Source organism: Pleurodeles waltl, chromosome 8 (assembly GCF_031143425.1).
Source record: "Pleurodeles waltl isolate 20211129_DDA chromosome 8, aPleWal1.hap1.20221129, whole genome shotgun sequence".
Taxonomy (NCBI): Eukaryota; Metazoa; Chordata; class Amphibia; order Caudata; family Salamandridae; genus Pleurodeles; species Pleurodeles waltl.
In genome coordinates this window covers 119835207-119854658 of record NC_090447.1, presented here as the reverse complement: position 1 = coordinate 119854658, position 19452 = coordinate 119835207, and the positions used below count along the sequence as shown (strand labels likewise).

The 19452-nt window shown below is 44.8% G+C and overlaps 1 long non-coding RNA gene across 1 annotated transcript in view; it reads left to right on the top strand.

Moving 5' to 3' along the window:
* Nucleotides 1-7288: 7288 nt before the first annotated feature.
* The window catches only part of LOC138249072 (uncharacterized), a 67968-nt gene continuing 55804 nt past the window's right edge, over nucleotides 7289-19452 (top strand). The window contains exon 1 of the long non-coding RNA XR_011194696.1: nucleotides 7289-7339. This is a non-coding gene — a long non-coding RNA (uncharacterized lncRNA). The remainder of the gene's footprint in view (nucleotides 7340-19452) is intronic.

Below are 19452 nucleotides of genomic sequence, written 5' to 3'. Positions count from 1 at the left end.
CACAAAACACAACATACACGCACTCACACCTCCATACATGCACACTCGCATCCAACACGCAACACACACCCACAACCACGCACACACAAACATACGTACACCTCCCCCACACACACAACACCCCCCCACCCCACTCCCCTGTCAAAGACCCGACTTACCTGTGTTCAGGGAGTCCTCCGGCAGGAGATGGGACGGGGCGCTGCTGCCACCAGCAGCGTCCATCAGCAGAACACTGCCAGGCCGTATTATGGGTCATAATACAGCTGGCGGCAGTCTACTGGCATGGCGCTGCTGGTGGCACAGCGCCACCTTACCGCCATCTGCCGACATGGTCACAGCCGGATTTCCACCATCCTTCTGGCGGAAATCCGGCTGTGGTTATAATACGGCGGACGGCTGGTAGCTGTGGCAACAGTCTTTTGGCGTCCGTCGCCGCGGCGGTAGGTGGTTTTTACCGCCAGTATCAAAATGAGGGCCTCCGTGTTACGAAAATAAAGGTTCCTTATTACAGTAACACAAACACTAAAACACTAGATTGGGAAGACTCCAATAGGATGTAAGTAACACACTATAATATGTACAGTAGCAATCAGAAATTGGCATAAAAAGCAATAGAAAACAGTGAAAAGCAATAGGCAATACTGAAGGCCTACAGGGGTCCAAACCATATCCTAAACAAGCATTTGCAATGCAACCGGTCTCGTGTTTGCTTGAGCTCGAGCAATTAGCATTGTAAACTCCTAACCGGACCTTTCTTGCCACATAAATTGAAAATGAAAATAAAACAGTTTCACATAACTAACTGGACTTTTCGTTCCATATAAACTGAAAGTTAAAAGTTTCACATAAGCAAGCTGACGGCCGCCATCAGTGCAAAGCAGACACACAAACGGAAATAAACGTTCACTCGTAGTGAAACCTATTGGCAAAAGTGTAGTTACCCATGTAACCGGCAAAAGTACAATTATCTACGTAACTGGCAAAAGTGCAATTAACTATGTAACAGGGTCGATGTCTTGCAAGTGCTCGACTTCTGCCCAGTGTGATCGCCTTGCGAAAAAAGAGAAAAAGTAGTCCAGAAACCGGATGGAAAACAGCCAGTCTCATATGTTTTCAGTACTTGGATGTTGCGCTCGAGGGGGGCTAACCACCGGAAAAGGTGTGACGTATGCATGCCTTCCACTAATGAAAGCAAGCAGATTTTAAAAGGTAAGCCCACGCACCAATGAAAGACACTGACGTGATATGGGCGTGGTTTGAAGCCCAAAGAGAGATAACAACACGGGACGGAGCGCTTTGCACTTGCTTGTAAAAAGTAATACGCGAAAGTCAGATCACCACCCAAGGATGTGGAATCGGTACAGGGGAGTTGGAGGAACTAGGAAACCCCAAAAGTAACCAGAGTGCCCCCCAGCGACCAGGAAAAAAGAGGTAAGTTACTGGTTTTTTCCCACCCCACCAAAAGGACTTCAGAGAAGGATATTGCAGGACGCAGACAAGACTGAAAGAAACCAGAAGTGGATCCTGGAAGAGGAAGACCTGGAAAAGAAGGGGACCAAGTCCAGTTTACGTTGGAGTGTCCGGTCATGGCAGGAGCCACTACCCAGCCGTCTGTAGATGCAAGAGTTGGTCGACGGGGAGCCGAAGACGGTCAGCAATGCAGCACTGGAGCAAATGAAGAGTTCCTGGGTGATGCAGTCGACGTCCCAAGCCGGATGAAGAATTGCAGTCACTCTGTGGTGTGGAAAAACCACCAACAAGCCTTGGTAAAGGCAAATGTCGCAGTAGGAGAAAAGTGGAGCTACCGGGGACCAGCAAGGACCAGGGGGACTCAACCCATGGGGGGGAGTTTCAGGTGACCCTCAGCAGGACATAGAGTCAGGAGAAGGAGAGGCATCCCCCACAGAAGACCTACTGTCCTGCATGGGAAGGCAAGAGCCTACCATCTCCAAAGTTGGACAGCTGGTAGAGAGAACCAAGGAGACCACTCCAGACTACCACCCCTGATGGAGGATCCATGTAAATCAGGAGGAGAGGAGATCCACGCCGCCAGTCGTCATTGCAGTTGGTGCCTGCAGATGCAGGTGAGTGACTCCTTCACTTCAAGGGAGATTCCGCCTTTCTTCTTATGCAGACTGAAGACTTGATGCCCTCAGAGGAAGCACAGCCGGGAAATGTTGCAGTTGCTGGAAGGAGCCGGAGAAAAGATGTTGCAGGGCGAAGTCGATGCTGGAGCTGCAGATTGTATGTTCCTGTGAAGTCCAGTTGCGGTTCCATGGGCCAGAAGTCGAAATAAACGTTGCAGGGGAGTCCAGCTGGAACCTTGCAGGTCAAATCTGATGACCCACCCTAGAGGGAGACTCTAAATAGCCCAGAAGTGGGATTGGTCACCTAGCAGGATGACCACCTAGGAGGGGGCTGTGATGTCACCTGCCTGACCTGGACACTCAGAAGCTTCCAGAGGACTCTGCCCACCTTGGATTCAAGATGGCAGACTCAAGTGGCCACCTGGAGGAGCTCGGGCACCACCGCTGGGGTGGTGATGGACAGGGGAGTGGTTACACCCTTTCCATTGTCCAGTTTCGTGCCAGAGCAGGGGCTGAGGTCCCTGAACTGGTACAGACTGGTTTATGTAAGGAGGGCACCAAATGTGCCCTTCAGAGCATACCAGTGGCTTGGGGAGGCTACCCCTCCCAAGCCTTGTAACACCTATTTCCAAAGGGAGATGGTGTTGCCTCCCTCTTCCAAAGGAAATCCTTTGTTCTCCCTTCCTGGGCTTGAGCTGCTCAAGCAGCAGGAAGGCAGAAATCTGTCTGAGGGGTGGCAGCAGCGTGGGCTGCCCAGAAAACCCCAGAAAGCTGGTTGGAGCAATGCTGGGGATCCTCTAAGGAGCCCCAGAGTGCATGGAATCATGCAACCAGTACTGACAATAGTATTGGGGTATGATTCAAACATGTTTGATACCAAACATGCCCAGGTTCAGAGTTACCATTATGTAGCTGGACATAGGTAGTGACCTATGTCCAGTACACGCGTAAAATGGCATCTCCGCACTCACGAAGTCCAGGAAAATGGAGCTGGAGTTTGTGGGAGGTGCCCTCACAGACAGATACCTGCACCCTGCCCTCTGGGCTGGGAGGGAGTACTACTGGGGTGACTTACAGTGACCTGGTGCAGTGACTCGAAGTTAAAGGGTGCATGTACCTTTTTATGCAGGCTGCAAAGCAGGCTGCAAAGCATTTTACATGGGCTCCTATGGGTGGCATAGTACATGCTGTAGCCCATGGGGAACCCCCAGTCCCCAATTCCCTGGGTACCATATACTAGGGACTTATAAGGGCTACTAGCATACCAAATGTGGGGTGTGTGTGGTTCAAGCAACCAAATTTAAAGGGAGAGAGCACAGTCACTGGGGTCCTGGTTATCAGGGTCCCAGTGAACACAGTCAAAACATACTGACAACAGGCAAAAAGTGGGGATAACCATGCCTAAAAGAGGGTACTTTCCTCCATCTGACCAAAGCAGTAACCCACTGACCTATTTACGTTATATGTACTTTGTGATCTGCATGTAGACGTTCTTTGCAGCAGCCATATTAACCCTGTACGTTATGATGAGTCAAAACTTCCACTAGACAAAACTTCAATCTCTCTCCAGGAAGACCATCAATCACCAAAATTATCTTGAGATTTTTATTGTTGCCTGAAAACTGTTGGTGGCAAGGAACATCCAGCAAATGCTTTTAAAGCCACAATATACTTGCAAACACAGCCCCTCCATCCTAAGTCAGCACCCGGTGCAGTGGCACCGGTCGCATCGCTCTAGAGCCGGCCCTGCTGCCTTACCTTGCCCTGTCCCACTCTCAGGCCATCTGGTTCTTCCTGGGAGCCGTGCTGTGTGCTGGTCTCTCCGCTGTCTATCCAGCAGTGTCAGGCTCTGTACCACCACAGCCTGTGAAGTCCTGTAAAGCCTGTGAGTTGCCACAGTGCAGGCTTTGCAGCCACAGGCCATTGGCAGGAAATTAGATTTACAGACAGCCCTTGGCCTTCAGATTGGGCTGTCACAAATGCCAGGATGGCTGAGGGTGAGATAGGAGACAGAAATGTTGGAGGGGGGGCCGGATGGTCACCTTAGGTGACAATAATGAGCACTGGGGCAGGCAAGCTAGACACAGACGAGAGTGAAAGAGAGGCGGCAGAATCAGTGGCCCTAACAAACATTGTCGCACAGGATGCCTTCAGCGAACTAAAGCCTGCCCTGCTCATATTTCACAATAATTCAACAATACTGTATTTAAAAAGGGAGATACTCTGCAACACAGCACCATATTTAAAAAGAAAGGGAGATACTTCAGGGTTCGGTCTAAAGGGCGGCGGGAAGGGTAGGGCTCAGGAGGGACGGGATGAAGACAGTAATCAACAAAGGGCCTCTCTCATTTCCCTTTTTTCTCAGAAGTGCAGACTGCAGGCAGCTGTGGTGGCAAGGTGAGAAAGAATCCCTTGTGTGCTGCAGCACAACAGAAGGGTAGAGGGCGAGTGTCCTGGAGGCAGGTCACAGGTCAGGTGCAGGGCCAGTATAGGTAGCGCTTTCACGCGCTAATGGCCCTGCGAAATCACAGAAGAGAAGGGAAAATTATTTTGTCCCCTCGTCTCCCCACCCTTGCCACCTGTGTCCACCCCACTCCAAAATCTGGGAGGGACATATCCCCGGTGTCCTCCACACTTCCTACACCCATGAGAGTGTGTGACAGTGACTTTCGCAGAGAGTAAAGATGAGATGATCTTTAAGGTCAGGTAAAGTGTGGGATGAAATGGAGGTAGCAGAGGAAGAGAAGGCTGTGCTATGGAAGAGTGGATTAAGGAGAAATGGGGATGAGGAGAAAAAAAATGAGAAGGTGAACGGTAACAAGGGATAGGAAAAGTGAGACAAGGGTGGAAAAAGGAGACATCCTGTGATTCTGGGCAAATCACTAAGGGGCATGTTTACAAATAACTGGTGCAGCGTGGTGCTGCGCCAAAATTGTCAGCGCTGCGATGCGTCACTTAAGAAATGTAGGGATGTGCCATATTTACAAAAATACAGCACACCCCTGTGTTTCCCCTTGCGCCAGTGCTAAATTTTACGTCCAGAGCCAACACAGGCACCCTTGCACCATGGTGCAAGGGTTCCTGCATTAAAGGGAAGGATTGTTTCTGTGCAGCAAGGTGTCCCTTCCTGCACATAAACAATCTACAATGGTGATCTGGCACTTCTTGTCTGCTGCAGAATGCAGCAGACATAGAAGTACCAAAGTGTCATTATTTAATTAGTTTGTGTGCAGTAAGGGACATCTTCCTGCGCCTAAAAAATAATTCATGGTGTGTTTGCTCTTTCTAGGTGTGCTGCATTCTTCAAAAACAAAAACGAGGAGAAATGAAAGTATTTCTCCTCATTGTGCTATGCTAACGCCACCCCTGGGGGGGGTGTTAGTTTTTGGCGCTGCCACAGATTTACAGATTACAGCATCAAAAGCAATCAGTGTTGAGGTGGAGCGCCCACAGCAGCACCTACTGGCCGCCCCTCTGCAGCAGAAAACTGCATTGGCGGGGCATATTTGAAAGACAGCATTAAGCTACAAAAAGTGGCTTTGCGCTACCTTGTAAATATATATAATGCACAGTACCACCAGAGCATCACAATAAGTGACAATCTGCTGGCACTATGGGTTTTTTAAAAATGCCCCTTAATCTCTCTGTACCTACCAAAAATTAATGTTTCCTTGTGTAACGTAACTGGTGCTCATGTAAAGTGGTCCAGTAACTTCGGGTCGAGTTCGTGCTATATAAAAAACAAAAAAATAGTGAAGGACAGAGGAAGGAGGAAATAAAAGGAAGCAGTAGTAAAGGGGAGCAAGGAGAAGAGAAACAAATTAGAAACGAAGGAAGCTTAAAAGGAAGAATCAGAAGGGGAAGAGAAAATGTGTTACTGGATACGCATGGGGGAGTTAAAGGAGGAAAGATTGAGAGAAGAGAGGGATGAAGATGGAGAATAGAGAGAAGCTGGATCACAGTTATCAGTAGTGATGCAGGTACAGTGGGACCAGGAGCAAGGGATGCAAATGGCCCCCTGCACCCAACTTAAGGATATCATTTAACACCAATCGGTGGGGATTCAATTTTTTTCTTTTCTGCTTGCACTAGGGCCCATGACTCCCATGCAACTCCAATGGAGTTGGCTTTTTAAAGAATAGTGCCAAAATAGCAAGGCTTGAGGGCCTGATTTAGATCTTGGCAAACCTGGTCCCGCCGTCACTTTTCTGTTGATAAATATAATTTAACACTGATCGGTGGGGACTCCCATTTTTTTAGGGTCGAGCCTGCGAGTGCAAGCACTTCCACATGCATCTCGTATGCGACTCACTGTTGTGTTCAGTAAAGGGCTTCGTCCTTCCTGTAGCTTGCCATTTGTTGGTTAGCATGGCACTCTTCTTTACAGCCCCATAATTCGTCAAGGCACGTCTGGCATCATTTTCGTTCCTCTCTGAGGAGCAGGGATCAAGCACTAACTAAGTGAACTTAATTAGTGCCTGCCGGCTGCTCCTGACGTGATCGAGGTACTATTTTGTTCTAACTTCCAGCGCCCCGCAAACAGAAGGCTTGTGACTGGCAAAAACGTGCCCAGCAGGACAAACAAAATTGCAAAGTTTTATTTTTTAAAGCTAACTTTATTTTATTTTGTTAAGTTGTCTTTTCTCAGTTTCCACTCATGTTTTTTTTTGTTTTTGCTCGTGGGTGCTGTTGTCAAAAGATGACAATTAACTTGTTCGAAATATGCGACACCTATTGCATTGCAAATGCTTGTTTTCTTTTCTGCTTGCACTAGGGCCCATGACTCCCATGCTACTCTAGTGGTGTTGGCTTTTTAAAGCATAGAGCCAAAATGGCAAGACTTGAGGCCTGAATTAGATCTTGGCGGATCTGGTACCACTGTCACTTTTCCGTCGGTAAATCAGCCCACCAACTAGGTGCCCCGTCCACTCAGTTTAGATGCTGGTGGGTCTACAGATGATAGTCTGTCCGTGTCACACCATCTTCACCAGAAATGTCCTCCCGCATTGACAGCATAACAGGCAGAAGCTGCTGTGGGAGTGAGTACAGCCAATATTTCTGCCGGCCCAATCATGATGTGCCTTCCCATCAATGTAACTGTGGGGGGTAAACCTTCACACCTGAGTTGGCGGTTTCTAAGGCAGATAAGGTAGAAACTTAACCTTTTTTTCCTTTTTCCACTTCCACTTCCATCATAAACCAGATAGTCTTGACCACGAAGCACATCAACCACGTCATCGCTGGAATCAAAGGTATGCTTTGTTTTTCACTTGCTGTCATGTGGATTGTCTGTTTTAATTTGCGCACTCGTGCATTTTTAAAAATCTTACAAGTAATTTTTTAAATGTGTAATGCATATGTGTGCAATGTTGTAATTTATGAAATAATAGAAACACAGCTGTGTCAAAAAAAAAATATTTCAGAATTTGGTCCTAGCTTCCATCATGATAATGGACAGTTACCTAAAAATGTAACATAATTCTAAATACATAATTTGTTCATACAGGTGTGTTAATTTATTTATCATAAACTAACAAATTATGAGCATATCCATTATACATTTTTTTAAATATTTTTAAATCTAATATAATTCAGTGATAGTGCTAGACAAGGTAACACCTTTTTTCTAAATAAATGTAAAATCAATGTTATTGCTAAACTCAAGTCATAACTTTCATTTTTGTTACATATCCCCTTATCTAGTGCATGTCTGTATTGTATTACATTTAATTTCACATTTTTAAGGTAAGTTATGTTTTTTCACTTATTAAGTGAAAGTAAACACACCTATACTAACACTTAAAAATAAAAATATGAATTATACTTTTGGTGTAAGTGTCCATCATCATGATGAATGCTTGCACCACAATTTCAATGTCCATTAGATTTTCAAGTGTTTCTAATATTTGGACTTTACAAATATGTCATAATAAAAATATTTTTTATTCACTGTCATAAATGTAAGTAAGAATATGCATTCCACATTTTCATCTTAAAAAATTCCTATTATAAATGAACTGTACATGAATAATGATGGTAGAACAAACTTTGTAAAATTAAAACTTTTATACAGAAATGAGATAACTCTCAATAAACAAAGTAAAAAAATGGTAGTCCAACACAACAAGTAGTTGGTTTCTTGCCCATAAACTGGCCCTTATACATAGTCCGAGGGTAACCTCCTTATGAAAGGGAATCTACTGGGCACAGAGCAGGCACCCTAAAGCTTTTTCTTGGGTGGGTTTAAGTTTGGTAGGGGACAAGGCAAGGTAAAAGAAGAATTCGGAAAGAGGAGTAGGGGTAGGAGGTGAGGTAGGAGATGGTGTTGTGGTGGTAGATGGAGCTGGAGTGGGTGATGTGGTTGTGCCTGTATGTTTGGCAGTTGCACGTGGGTGTTGTGTTTGTTGTGTATGTTTGGATGTTTGTTTTTTTGGCTGGTGTGTGATATTCTAGCAAATGTGTGCATTTGCTTTTTGTTGGCGTTGTTTTGTGTATAGGTGTGCTTTTGTGTAAGTATGTTGGTTATGATGAGTGTGTTGTTGTGGTTAGTAGTGGTTGTGGTGGTTGAGGGTGTGGTAGTGGTTCTGGTGCTTTAGGCTGTGGTGGTGGTTGTGGTGCTTCTGGGTAAGGTGGTGTTTGTAGTGCCTGGGAATGTGGTGGTGGTTGTGGTGTTTGCAGGTGTGGTGGTGGTTATGGTGCTTTTGGTGGTGGTTGTAGTGGTTGTGGGTGTGGTGGTGCTTGTGGCGGCTGTGGGTGTTTTGCTTGTGGTGCCTGTGGGTGTGGTGTCAATAGTGTATGTATGTTATTTGTGTGTTTCTTTGTGTGTTTGTGTTTATGTGTGTGTGTGTGTGTGTGTGTGTGTGATTATGCTGCTTATGTCTGTTGGAGCCTGCAAAGAAGTGAGTGTGCTTGGGATTGGGGTGGGAGTTTTGATTTGAGTTGAGGATGGGACCTGAGTTGGGGCAGAAGGTTGGGCAGGTTAGGAGGGTGGGGTAAGTGAGGAGGCTGCTACTTTTGCAAGCAATTTCTGCATGCCAGCCATTGAACTGTGAATGGTATCCAGAAATGCAACTATTTGTTGTGTTTGAAAGCTTAGCCCCTCGGTTTCATTCATTATCACAGTCTGGCCTTCAGGGATGCTGCATAAGAGTTCAATAGCCACCTCACTCAAGGCAGCCAGGGTGACAGGGGCAGGGGTGAGGTACCTGTGGCAATGGAGACCCCAGCCCATATAGGGGGGTGGGTTTGGCCAACTGTGCGGGAGGGGCAAGAAGAAGGCTGGGTATGTGTCTGGGTGGTGGAGAAGGATAAGATATTAACAGTTCCAGAGGGCCCACCACCACTAGGGTCCGGTCGCCTCTGATGAGGATAAAGATGTTGTGGCCTCCGTTACAGTACCCTCACCCTCCATGTCTCTGTGTCCATCGGTGTCTGATGTTTCTCCACCTGAAACACAGTGGCCAGCTGCTTCCCCACCTTCTTGACCAAGGTCCCCTTCACCTGTTATTGTATATGTGTAAATATAACATATCATGACGTTTGTTATCAAAAGATTTTCAAATTTTTCAAATTTCACCTGCTCAAGGTTTTTAAACTTAGATTTATGTACATGTTTTTCTCCTGCATGTAGGGAAAATGTTCAGAAACCATTTGGTCACAGTTTTTGTAATTTTCTATTTTTCTATTATTGCTCCTAATTCAATTCTGATCGTTTTTCTTTTCTATTTTCTATTACCTACAAGAACTGTTTTACACTTCTGAATGCTTCAGATTTGTTAAGATCAATCAAAGAACACTTTGTACAGTGGGTGTGCAAGGCTGAAAAAGACTGATTATACATTTAATTTATAAAAATAACAATATGAATCAATGTGTGTCAATATTTACTGCGATGTTGTACCAGTATTTAAGTAAGTTGAAAAATAAAGTTGCTTTATTTTTTTGTGCTATTTCACAATGGCAAAACTTACTTTAATTAATTTTAGTATTTGTTTAAAAGTTCAAATGACATTTTTCAATTCTGTACTTAAGTTGCTTATTAATGTATCACACCCTATACATTTACTTATGCTGTTGAAGAAATCTAAAAAATAATTTTTGACAATTAATAAACCACTTTTACAGCATAAGTACATAAATAGGGCTTAATACATTTTCAATCCACTACAGTACAAATAAAAACATTTAAAAGATGTTCTCTAAAATATTTTAATTTGTTTATAGTTTTTTTAACAATGTCAGAATAACAAAAAATAACATTTTGGCTTTTTGGTTTGTCAAATATTGATATGGCATTACAGTAAAATTTAACACACATTGATTTATTTGAAATTAAAAAAGAAAGAAATTCAAAATGCAATTTACAGTTACATTTTTTAAAAACTTTATTGCATTGCAAATATTTCAAATTAGTAATTTTTTGTGCCTGATTTTGATTTTTGCAGCAGGGATACTCTGGCGTACACATGACTGACTTTCCCTCTGTCAAACTCCAAGAGCATTAGAAAATACTGCCCTTGGAACAGACAGGACAAAATGTCTGTTTTGTTCGTGACTGAACATTCCGGGCCCTATTACAAGTTTGGCGGATGGGTGGGAACATTGTACTATGACATTACCGCCAGGCTGGCCTTAAGGGAGCCGAGACCAATACCGTAGCACACCTCCACCTTCAGAATGCGCACCGCAGACAGTGTGCATTCAAATGGTGCTGGGCAAGGGGGGACCCAGCACTGGCTTACCAGCAGCTTTTCCATGGCGGTGTCCCTACCATAGAAAGTCTGGCAGTAAGTGGGGTTGCTCTGAAATGTAAAGAGGTATACATGAAATGTATCAAACTTTCAACACAACACAATAGAGAGGAGAAATGTGAAAAAACATTCAAAGACCTGGCTGGGGAATAATTTGAAAATTAAACAACTTTGAAGGAAACATATAGGCCCTGATTCTGACGTCCGCCAAGGTACCGCCGCCAAATGACCGCACCGCGTCAGAAGACCGCGGCGGCCATTCAAACATTTCCTCTGGGCCGGCGGGCGCTCTCCAAAAGAGCGCCCGCCGGGCCAGAGGAAATGCCCCTGCAACGAGGACGCCGGCTCAGAATTGAGCCGGCGTAGTTGCAGGGGTGGACGGGTGCAGTTGCACCCGTCGCGTATTTCAGTGTCTGCAAAGCAGACACTGAAATACTTTGCGGGGCCCCCAGGGGCCCCGCGGCACCCCCTACCGCCATCCTGTTCATGGCGGGTTTCCCGCCATGAACAGGATGGCGGTAGGGGGTGTCAGAATCCCCATGGCGGCGGAGCGCGCTCCGCCGCCATGGAGGATTCCCCCGAGCAGCGGAAAGTCGGCGGGGGACCGCCGACTTTCCGCTTCTGACCGCGGCTGAACCGCCGCGGTCAGAATGCTCGTGGGAGCACCGCCAGCCTGTTGGCGGTGCTCCCGTGGTCGGTGGCCCTGGCGGCCACCGGCCGCCAGGGTCAGAATGACCCCCATAGTCTTCATACGAACATTGCAAAGTACATTTATTTTAAAAAGAACTTACACTCAGCATACAAAATTACATACATTAAAAAGTCTATGTTAACAAACTTTGATTTGTAAGACAGATACCATCAAATGAATTAAATAACAAGAAAACGAGAACATGCAAAATTAAACATCACATTTCAAAACATAGCATGAAACAGAGCTTGATAAATACATAACACTTTAACATGTGTAAATATGTAGGATAAGTGAGAATGATCAAAATAATATTGCATTATAAATTGAAAAAAATTGAAACAAGGCATCATGGTAGTTGTAATTTCACTTAAATATTAACAACACTTGCAAAATTGTAAGTTAAACATACGTAGTAAAAATATGCAGTAGAAATAAACAGACATTTACAATATAACACACATGTAAGAAACTTGTTATTGGGTGTATAAACACTGATATGCACTATAACATAATGTAAAATTTGATGGATATTGAAATCTGTAATCTTAAATTCAACAGAATACATTCATACAAACAAGGGAAAAAGAAATGTAAAACATGGAGAAAAAAATCCCATATTGACAAAACATTTTAACTATTAGTTATATGAGAGAAACAATAATGCTACTAATTTCCATTATGAAGCAAAAACTAAAATTATAGGTTTATATGTATAAAAAGGTGGAAAACACATTAGCAACAGCTACATTAGAAGCAAAAATGACATTTAGGTTTAGTGACACATTCGAAAGTATAACTTACCAGTCTCCTCTCCACCAGGGTTCCTGTCAAGCCTTCAGGATGTAGGATCTGCAAGACCTTCTCTTCCCAGGGATATAGTTGTAAGGGGGGGTTGGGAGAACCACCACCATTCCTCTGGGCCTCCAGGTGACACTTGGAGGCCAGGGAATGCAATCTCCCGCAGGTCATTCCACCTCTTCCTAATTTCCTCCTGTGTGCGCAAGTTGTTTGCTATAGCATTCACTCTGTCAACTATTCTGGATCACATTTGCCTTTTCTGTGCTACAGTTGTATTTTGTACTTGAACTGCAAATAATTGTGGCTCTACTCTAATAATTTCATCCACCATGACTGACCATTCTCCTTCAGTGAAAGAGGGATTTTTCCTCCCTGCCATTATAATGTAATCAAGTTAAATTAATTTGTTAACCACCTGTAAATCCTCAATCCAGGAGATGATCACTAACTAATTTGCTGATAATATTAAAACTGCCTTGTAAGAAGGTAGGCGTTTGATTGAGGGGGTGCAGACCCCTTTCAAGCAACAACCACAATCTTGGTCCGGGTGAACCACAAAACATCACAAAATTATAATGTGATTAACCCTCTGGCAGCTTGTAACAAAAGCAGTTTGGCCCAACCTCATGACACTGGTTAAGTATTTATGCAGCGCACAAACAGTAATCAAGTGAAAACACAACACAAGAAAAATGTCAAACTAGTTTAGAAAAATAGAGTAAAATGTAATAAATAAAGTGGCATAAAAACAAATTAAATCCAGTCAGTAGAACCAGACTGTTTAGTGAAAAATAATGCCTAAAAGACCAAATTGCCAACCATGGGCATCTAGTTGCATGAGACCAGTGCAAAGTCAAAATGTATGGATGACCGCAATGGAGCGCAGTCTAGATACACAAGATGGATTGGGTCCGGTCTCAGCTTACCTTCGGACATAGAAGAAATTTTCAAGAAATGTTTCTGAGAAAGTAAAGTTCAGCAGGGTAAGGCAGCCAGCAATGTCCGAGAATGACGTTTCGGTGAAGGTTTCTACTTTTGGACTTTGTCACTTTTTTGGAAGTCAAAAATCTCCTACGAGACAAGGCTGTGGGCTGTAGCTGATGAGGGTTCTACGAGGCCATGTATCATTGCTAAGAGGTCCCGCTGAATAGGATTTTATGCTGCAGAGAAGAACAAAGTGGGAGCTACCGCAAAATCAGGCTGATCTGCGATGCATCTCAGGAAGGTCTCAATCTGCTGTTGGCTCTCAGATCATTTTTCAGTGAAAATGTTTTTAAATCCCAAGTTTCAGGTTTTCGCTAGAGGAGCACGTTTAGCACAACTTCCAAGGGTCCAAGATTGGTTGGGCACCACTTGGAGGGCCAGGACTCAGGCAGAGGCAGGGTGCAGGGTCCTGTGGAGCTCTTTATGTCTTTGTAGCTCACACAGACAGTCAACGAGACCTTGGAGTCACTCTGGTAGTCTTGGGATCAAGCAACGAGGCAGTCCGCTGGTAGCAGCACAGCAGTCCTCTGGGCTACAAACCAGGCCCCAAGCAGGAGGGCGGTCCTCCGAAGTACAAGGCAGTCCTTCTGGGGGGTCCTCTGTGGGTCCAGGAGTGTATTGAAGAGTTGGTCCGAGGTTTCAATATTTGCACCTGGTGCCGTCCTTTGAAGTGGGAGAAAGCTGTAGGCTAACACACATCTGATTCTAGATTTATTTATTTTCTCTGCCCAGGCTCCATGTGGTGTATGGAGGCAAAAAGTTGGTAACAAGTTCCTTTGTGAGTGTATTGGAGGAAGCCTTTTGCAATGTAAGTGGAATAGGGATCAGTTCCACCCCATACATCCTGGTAGTATAGCCCATCCTGCTAAAATCTAGTTCTCCCTTTGTTTCACTGTTTGGGAGGAATACACAAAGGCCAACTCCCAAACTAATCACAATCATGTGACCTAGGACACAGGCTACAGGCACCAAATGGTTAGGACAGAAAAATGCCAAATTTCTAAAAGTCGCATTTTCAGAATTGTGATTTAAAATCTGAGGGGCAGATTTATGAAAAGTGGCGCTGCACACAGTGCAGGGCCACTTTTCTTGCACCCTTTAACTCCCCCCTAATGCCACCATGTTTGTGCCTTATTTAAAATACAGCGCACCATGGCAGTAGTCAGGGGTACTAGCGTCATAATTTTTCACGCTAGACCGGTTCTTTGCAGGATTAGCGTAAAAAATGTTGAGGCTAATCCTGCAAACCACCCAGAGGCCAATTGAAAACAATGGGAGCCTACCTTTAACGCCTGCTCTTAGATTTCTTTGCGCCATTTTTTCAGCCCCCTAACGCTGGAACGCCCCCCTTGCATACATTATGCCTGGCGCAGACATAACGTGGCGCAAAGGGTTATAAAGAGGCACAATGCAAACATTGTGACACTTTTTAAATATGGCGCAGTGTTTTTAGCCTTCCAATGCCACATTAGCGTAAAAAAAATGACGCTAATGTGTCATTGGAATGGCCCTCTTAAATCTGGGCCTGAGTTTACTATTAAAGAGGATTTTAAATTGCCATTCTTTGGAGACCAAACATGACATTTCTACCCCTTCCCAAATCAAATGTTAGCACTCAATAAATGTAATAAGAGAATATTATCCTATGGGAGAGGTAGGGCTCACAGTAGTGAAAAACAAATTTGGGATTTTTTCACAACTAGGACATGTAAAACTTAAAATATGTGCCACCTTTTAAATACAATGCACCCTGCTGTGTGCACTGTTTAGGGCCTACCATAGGGGTAAGATATATGTATTAAAAAGGGAGGTTTAGGACTAGCAAAAGGTTTATTTTGCCAGATTGAATTGGCAATTTAAACTGGACGTGTGTTGGAGTGGCAGGCCTGAGACGTGTTTTAAAGGGCTACTTAAGTGGGTGGCACAAAAGGTGCTGCAGGCCCATTAGTAGCATTTAATTTACAAGCCCTGGATACCTGTAGTACCTATGCACTAGGGACTTATAAGTCAATTAAATGTGCCATTTGGTAATAAGCCAATTGGTGTTTAAAGGAGAGAGCACAAGCACTTGAACACTGTTTGGCAGGGTAAAATACTAAAAATCCTAATGCCAGCAAAGACAAAATTCAGAAAACAGGAGGGGTGACAGCAACATGTTTGGGGGTGGCGCTGCAGAGAAGGCCAAGTCCAGCATTCATTTTCCACCCTGGTGTATTGGGGAGCCTTCAAGGTTGTAATACTGTGGGTTTTCATTAACACAGTCATGGGGTCCCAAAGGTCTGATTAAGCAACTCTATGACATAGAGAAGACCCCTGGGGGGGTGACTGGAGACAAGAACAATCTCTGACACCATGATTAGTGGTTATTTGACTAGAGAGAGAAAACATCATGCAACACAGATAGAGCGGCTCAGATGTCTGGCCCGGACAGTCCTTATGGTTTGAACTCAAGCAGAGGTAGAAAAAAACAGGAAAGCTCCTACCTTTACACCTCACCACCCAGAGGCCTCCAATACCACTATTATGAACCAGGAGAGTGTCAACACATCACACAAAGGTAGAGCAATGTGGTCTTTCCCACACATTACGCTACATTATAGCAGAAGGGCACCCCAGACTCACCCTGCACAATATACATCTCGGATAGACTTGACATTGCCACAAGTCCAGAGGGAACACAAGCTGGCCATGGAGGCCCCAATGGAGGCCCCCATCACAGAGCAAGATACTAGTGAGGAGATCCGATCTCTCCCCGGAAAGTTGATCCCCCGGGGGAGAAGGACTGCCACTCAAATTCTATGCATCTTATGAATGTTCTCCAGTGCCACACCTTTTACAGATGTTCCATAAAGCAAGGGACCTAGGGTCCCACCCGCATACTCTAGGCAAGGCCTTAGTGGTACCAATCCCAAAACCAGGCCGGGACACCTCCTTCCGTTCCTCATACAGGCCGATATCTCTCCTCTCCTCATATTACAAAATCCTCAACAAAATTATCACGGAATCGAATACTACCCATTCATCGTTGACTATTCTGCACTATACACAGTCATGGAGAGGGCCCCCCTGCACTCGTCCAATGTGCTTGCCTCTTCCTTGATCTGGAACAGGAATACATGTTCTGTGTTCTCCACCATTTTGGATTTGATCCCCGATATTATCGGCTGGATCCATCTTCTCCATACTAAATATCTCAGACATGTATCCAGTGTCCAGAGGCACCAGCAACGTTACCTTCTATCCCTGCTATTATAGCATCCTGGCACTGGAGCCACTTGCGGCACAGCTTGAGCAGGGGGCCGAGATTGGGGTATATCATTAGGTGACCAAATACACATAGCCTCCCATCATGCCGATGACATGGCCCTTTACGAACGAGACATTTACGCAGGCCTGACCCCACTCACTTCAATCTTGGAGGCTTTCAGTAAGATTTCTGGCCTCAAGGTTAACTACACCAAACCACTTGCCTTCCCGTTCAAAGAGAACGTGCCTGAGCAACTCCAAGCTGGGTGGTCAGGTACTGATGTGGGCCCCCATGCATGTTCCAATACCTGGGAATTAAAACCGCACAAGGGAAAACCTTTTTGAGAGCAACCTTGGTAAGGAAATACGACATTTGAGATCTCACATTTCCTTTGGAGAACCCTGCCGCTGTCCACGGCAGAATGGGTTGCCCTATCAAAAATGGTGATGCTACCATGCCTCCTCAACTTCTTTATGAACTTCTTGATTGTGGTCCACTCACATACCATCCGCAAACTTGATTTTCTACTGACCAGAATAATTTGGGGAAGCAGCAGTATGAGGGTGGAACTGAGCACATTGCAATATTTCATAGCCGGAGGTGTAATGGATACTCCATGCTTTTCACAATGTTACTTAACACATTAACTCCAATGGGTTGTCCTCTGGCTAGCAGGCTATCACACTGAGGAGACAGGATTCCCCTGAGATGAAATTCATGGGGGGGGGGGGAATAGCACCCCATCGGCTTATTGCTTTGAGGCTGTCGAACATGGGGCTCTTTTTAACTCCTGCTGTGGATGTCTTGGGTGTGCTTATGGTGAGGATTTCTACACACTAGCACTGTCTGATCTAACTGCCCACTCTTACCCCTCTGGGGACTACCCATAAGCGACTGCACATTAGGCAGGCCTTGAGGGCATGGGAGGAAGTCCACACTTTGTGACCGCTTTAACAGATGGGTACTTAATGACTTTTCAGGAACTCCAGGATCTTTATGGCTTGCACAGTGGTGCCTTCTTGATATATGGGACTACCGGAGACGGGCTGCTCCAACACTGAGGCATCCCTGGCCTGGAGCCAGAGACCAACATGTTGCTCCATGCACAGTACTCTATGGGTGATGGCAGGCAGCTGGTGACTTGGTTATACCTAGCCTTTGCAAAAGACCCTCTGTCTGTACTGCCACACCAAAGAACCAAATGGGAGGACTCCCTGGGGCAGGCATTCCATGACTCAGACTAGCTCAGATCCTTAGATTACCCTGCAAATTTTCTAGAAACAGCTGCTTAAATTTATACAACTCAACACTCTGAATAAGGCCTACTTAACACACCGATGCCTGCATCTCATTTACCCGTCTGCTGTAGACACTTGCCCCCGCTGCAGGTCAGACCTTTCCAACTTGCTTTCTATGTTTTGGGCCTCTAGGATGCTACAGACATATTGAGATATGGTACTAGCAGACATCTCATGGACTAAGGATCGTGAGCAGCTTGAAACGGCGCACCACTACATACATGCCCTGTACCCCCTTTCCAAACATAAAAAGCCACCTTCCACTCCATGGACCTCGCTCTACTTTTGGTTAAGTGAGCAATAGCTATGAGGTGGAAATCAACCGTGCTCTCTTTGACCGCACAGTTATGAGCTGAAGTAATATGGTGGGAACTTCTAGAGAGCACTGCACTCCATGGGGAGGAGAAACAAGGTCAGCGAAAATACTTACTGTGACATGACTCCACACACTTAGCCAGAGACCACACTAGTCTGCCTTGCCAACACACACACTCTCCCCTATTTTGGGCCTGAGCTTATCCTTGGTACCACATATCTGGGCCTGGCATTTCCCCTATACTTCACCATTCTGTGGCGAGCCTCGTGGGGGAGGGTCAATACATTTCTTCGAGTTCCTACTACATTTAGAAAAAGACATTCTTCCTAATTTTCTTCTAGATACTAACTAGTCAATCCAAGTGCTGATGACTATCCTTCAATCTTCTTGTGTAAGTGCCGTCATGTATATTGAACATCAATGTTGATCTGATTGCATATCCACTGCCTGTTGACCATGTAAAGGCTACCACCTGGTGTCAGAATGTATTACGTTAACGTCAATAAAAAAATAAAAAAATAAAAAATATATATATATATGCATATCTAACTGGAAAAACAATGAGATTCTAAACCTAGCAGAAGCTACCTTAAGAAAGCCAGTATTCAAGACTGGTTAAATCAATAAGATTGTAGTCCAGAGGGATTACAATCATGTCACTACACATAGGCAACCGTTGCTACTTTATCTAACCCTATCCATGCCTCTGTAGGACTTATAGGCCTTGAATCTGAGTGAAGCAGATGGTGATGATGGTTTACTGCACTTGGTAACTATTAGCATCCGAGGGTGAGATATTTACCAAGTGTGATAAAAACACCCTATTCAGAGTTTTCACTTGAAAACAGAATATAGCATGCAAAATTCAGGCCCAGGTTTGTTATGATTTTGAGTGGGGGTCACGTCAGATGCAGACTCCTTTTTGGCATTTACTAAGGCACAAAAGGCCACTGTGCATGGCTTTGTGTAAATTAGTAAACAAAAAGTAACGTGTATGTGCTGCCTTGCATACATAGCGTCAGATTGGTGTTACATGGGTGGAGCATGGGTATTCGAACTGCTAACGAGTCCTTCTATGATAATTTATTACACATTAGGACTCGTTTTAGGCCAATGAATCTTTTGACCCAGTTGAGAGACACCTTAGGACGAGATAGCTAATCAATATGTCAATCAATACGTCAATAATGTCATCAATATTTATTATCACAATGCATTTCACTTTAGTCAAAGACATTAATCAACTCAAGACACCACCACCATGACCTTGCAGTCATG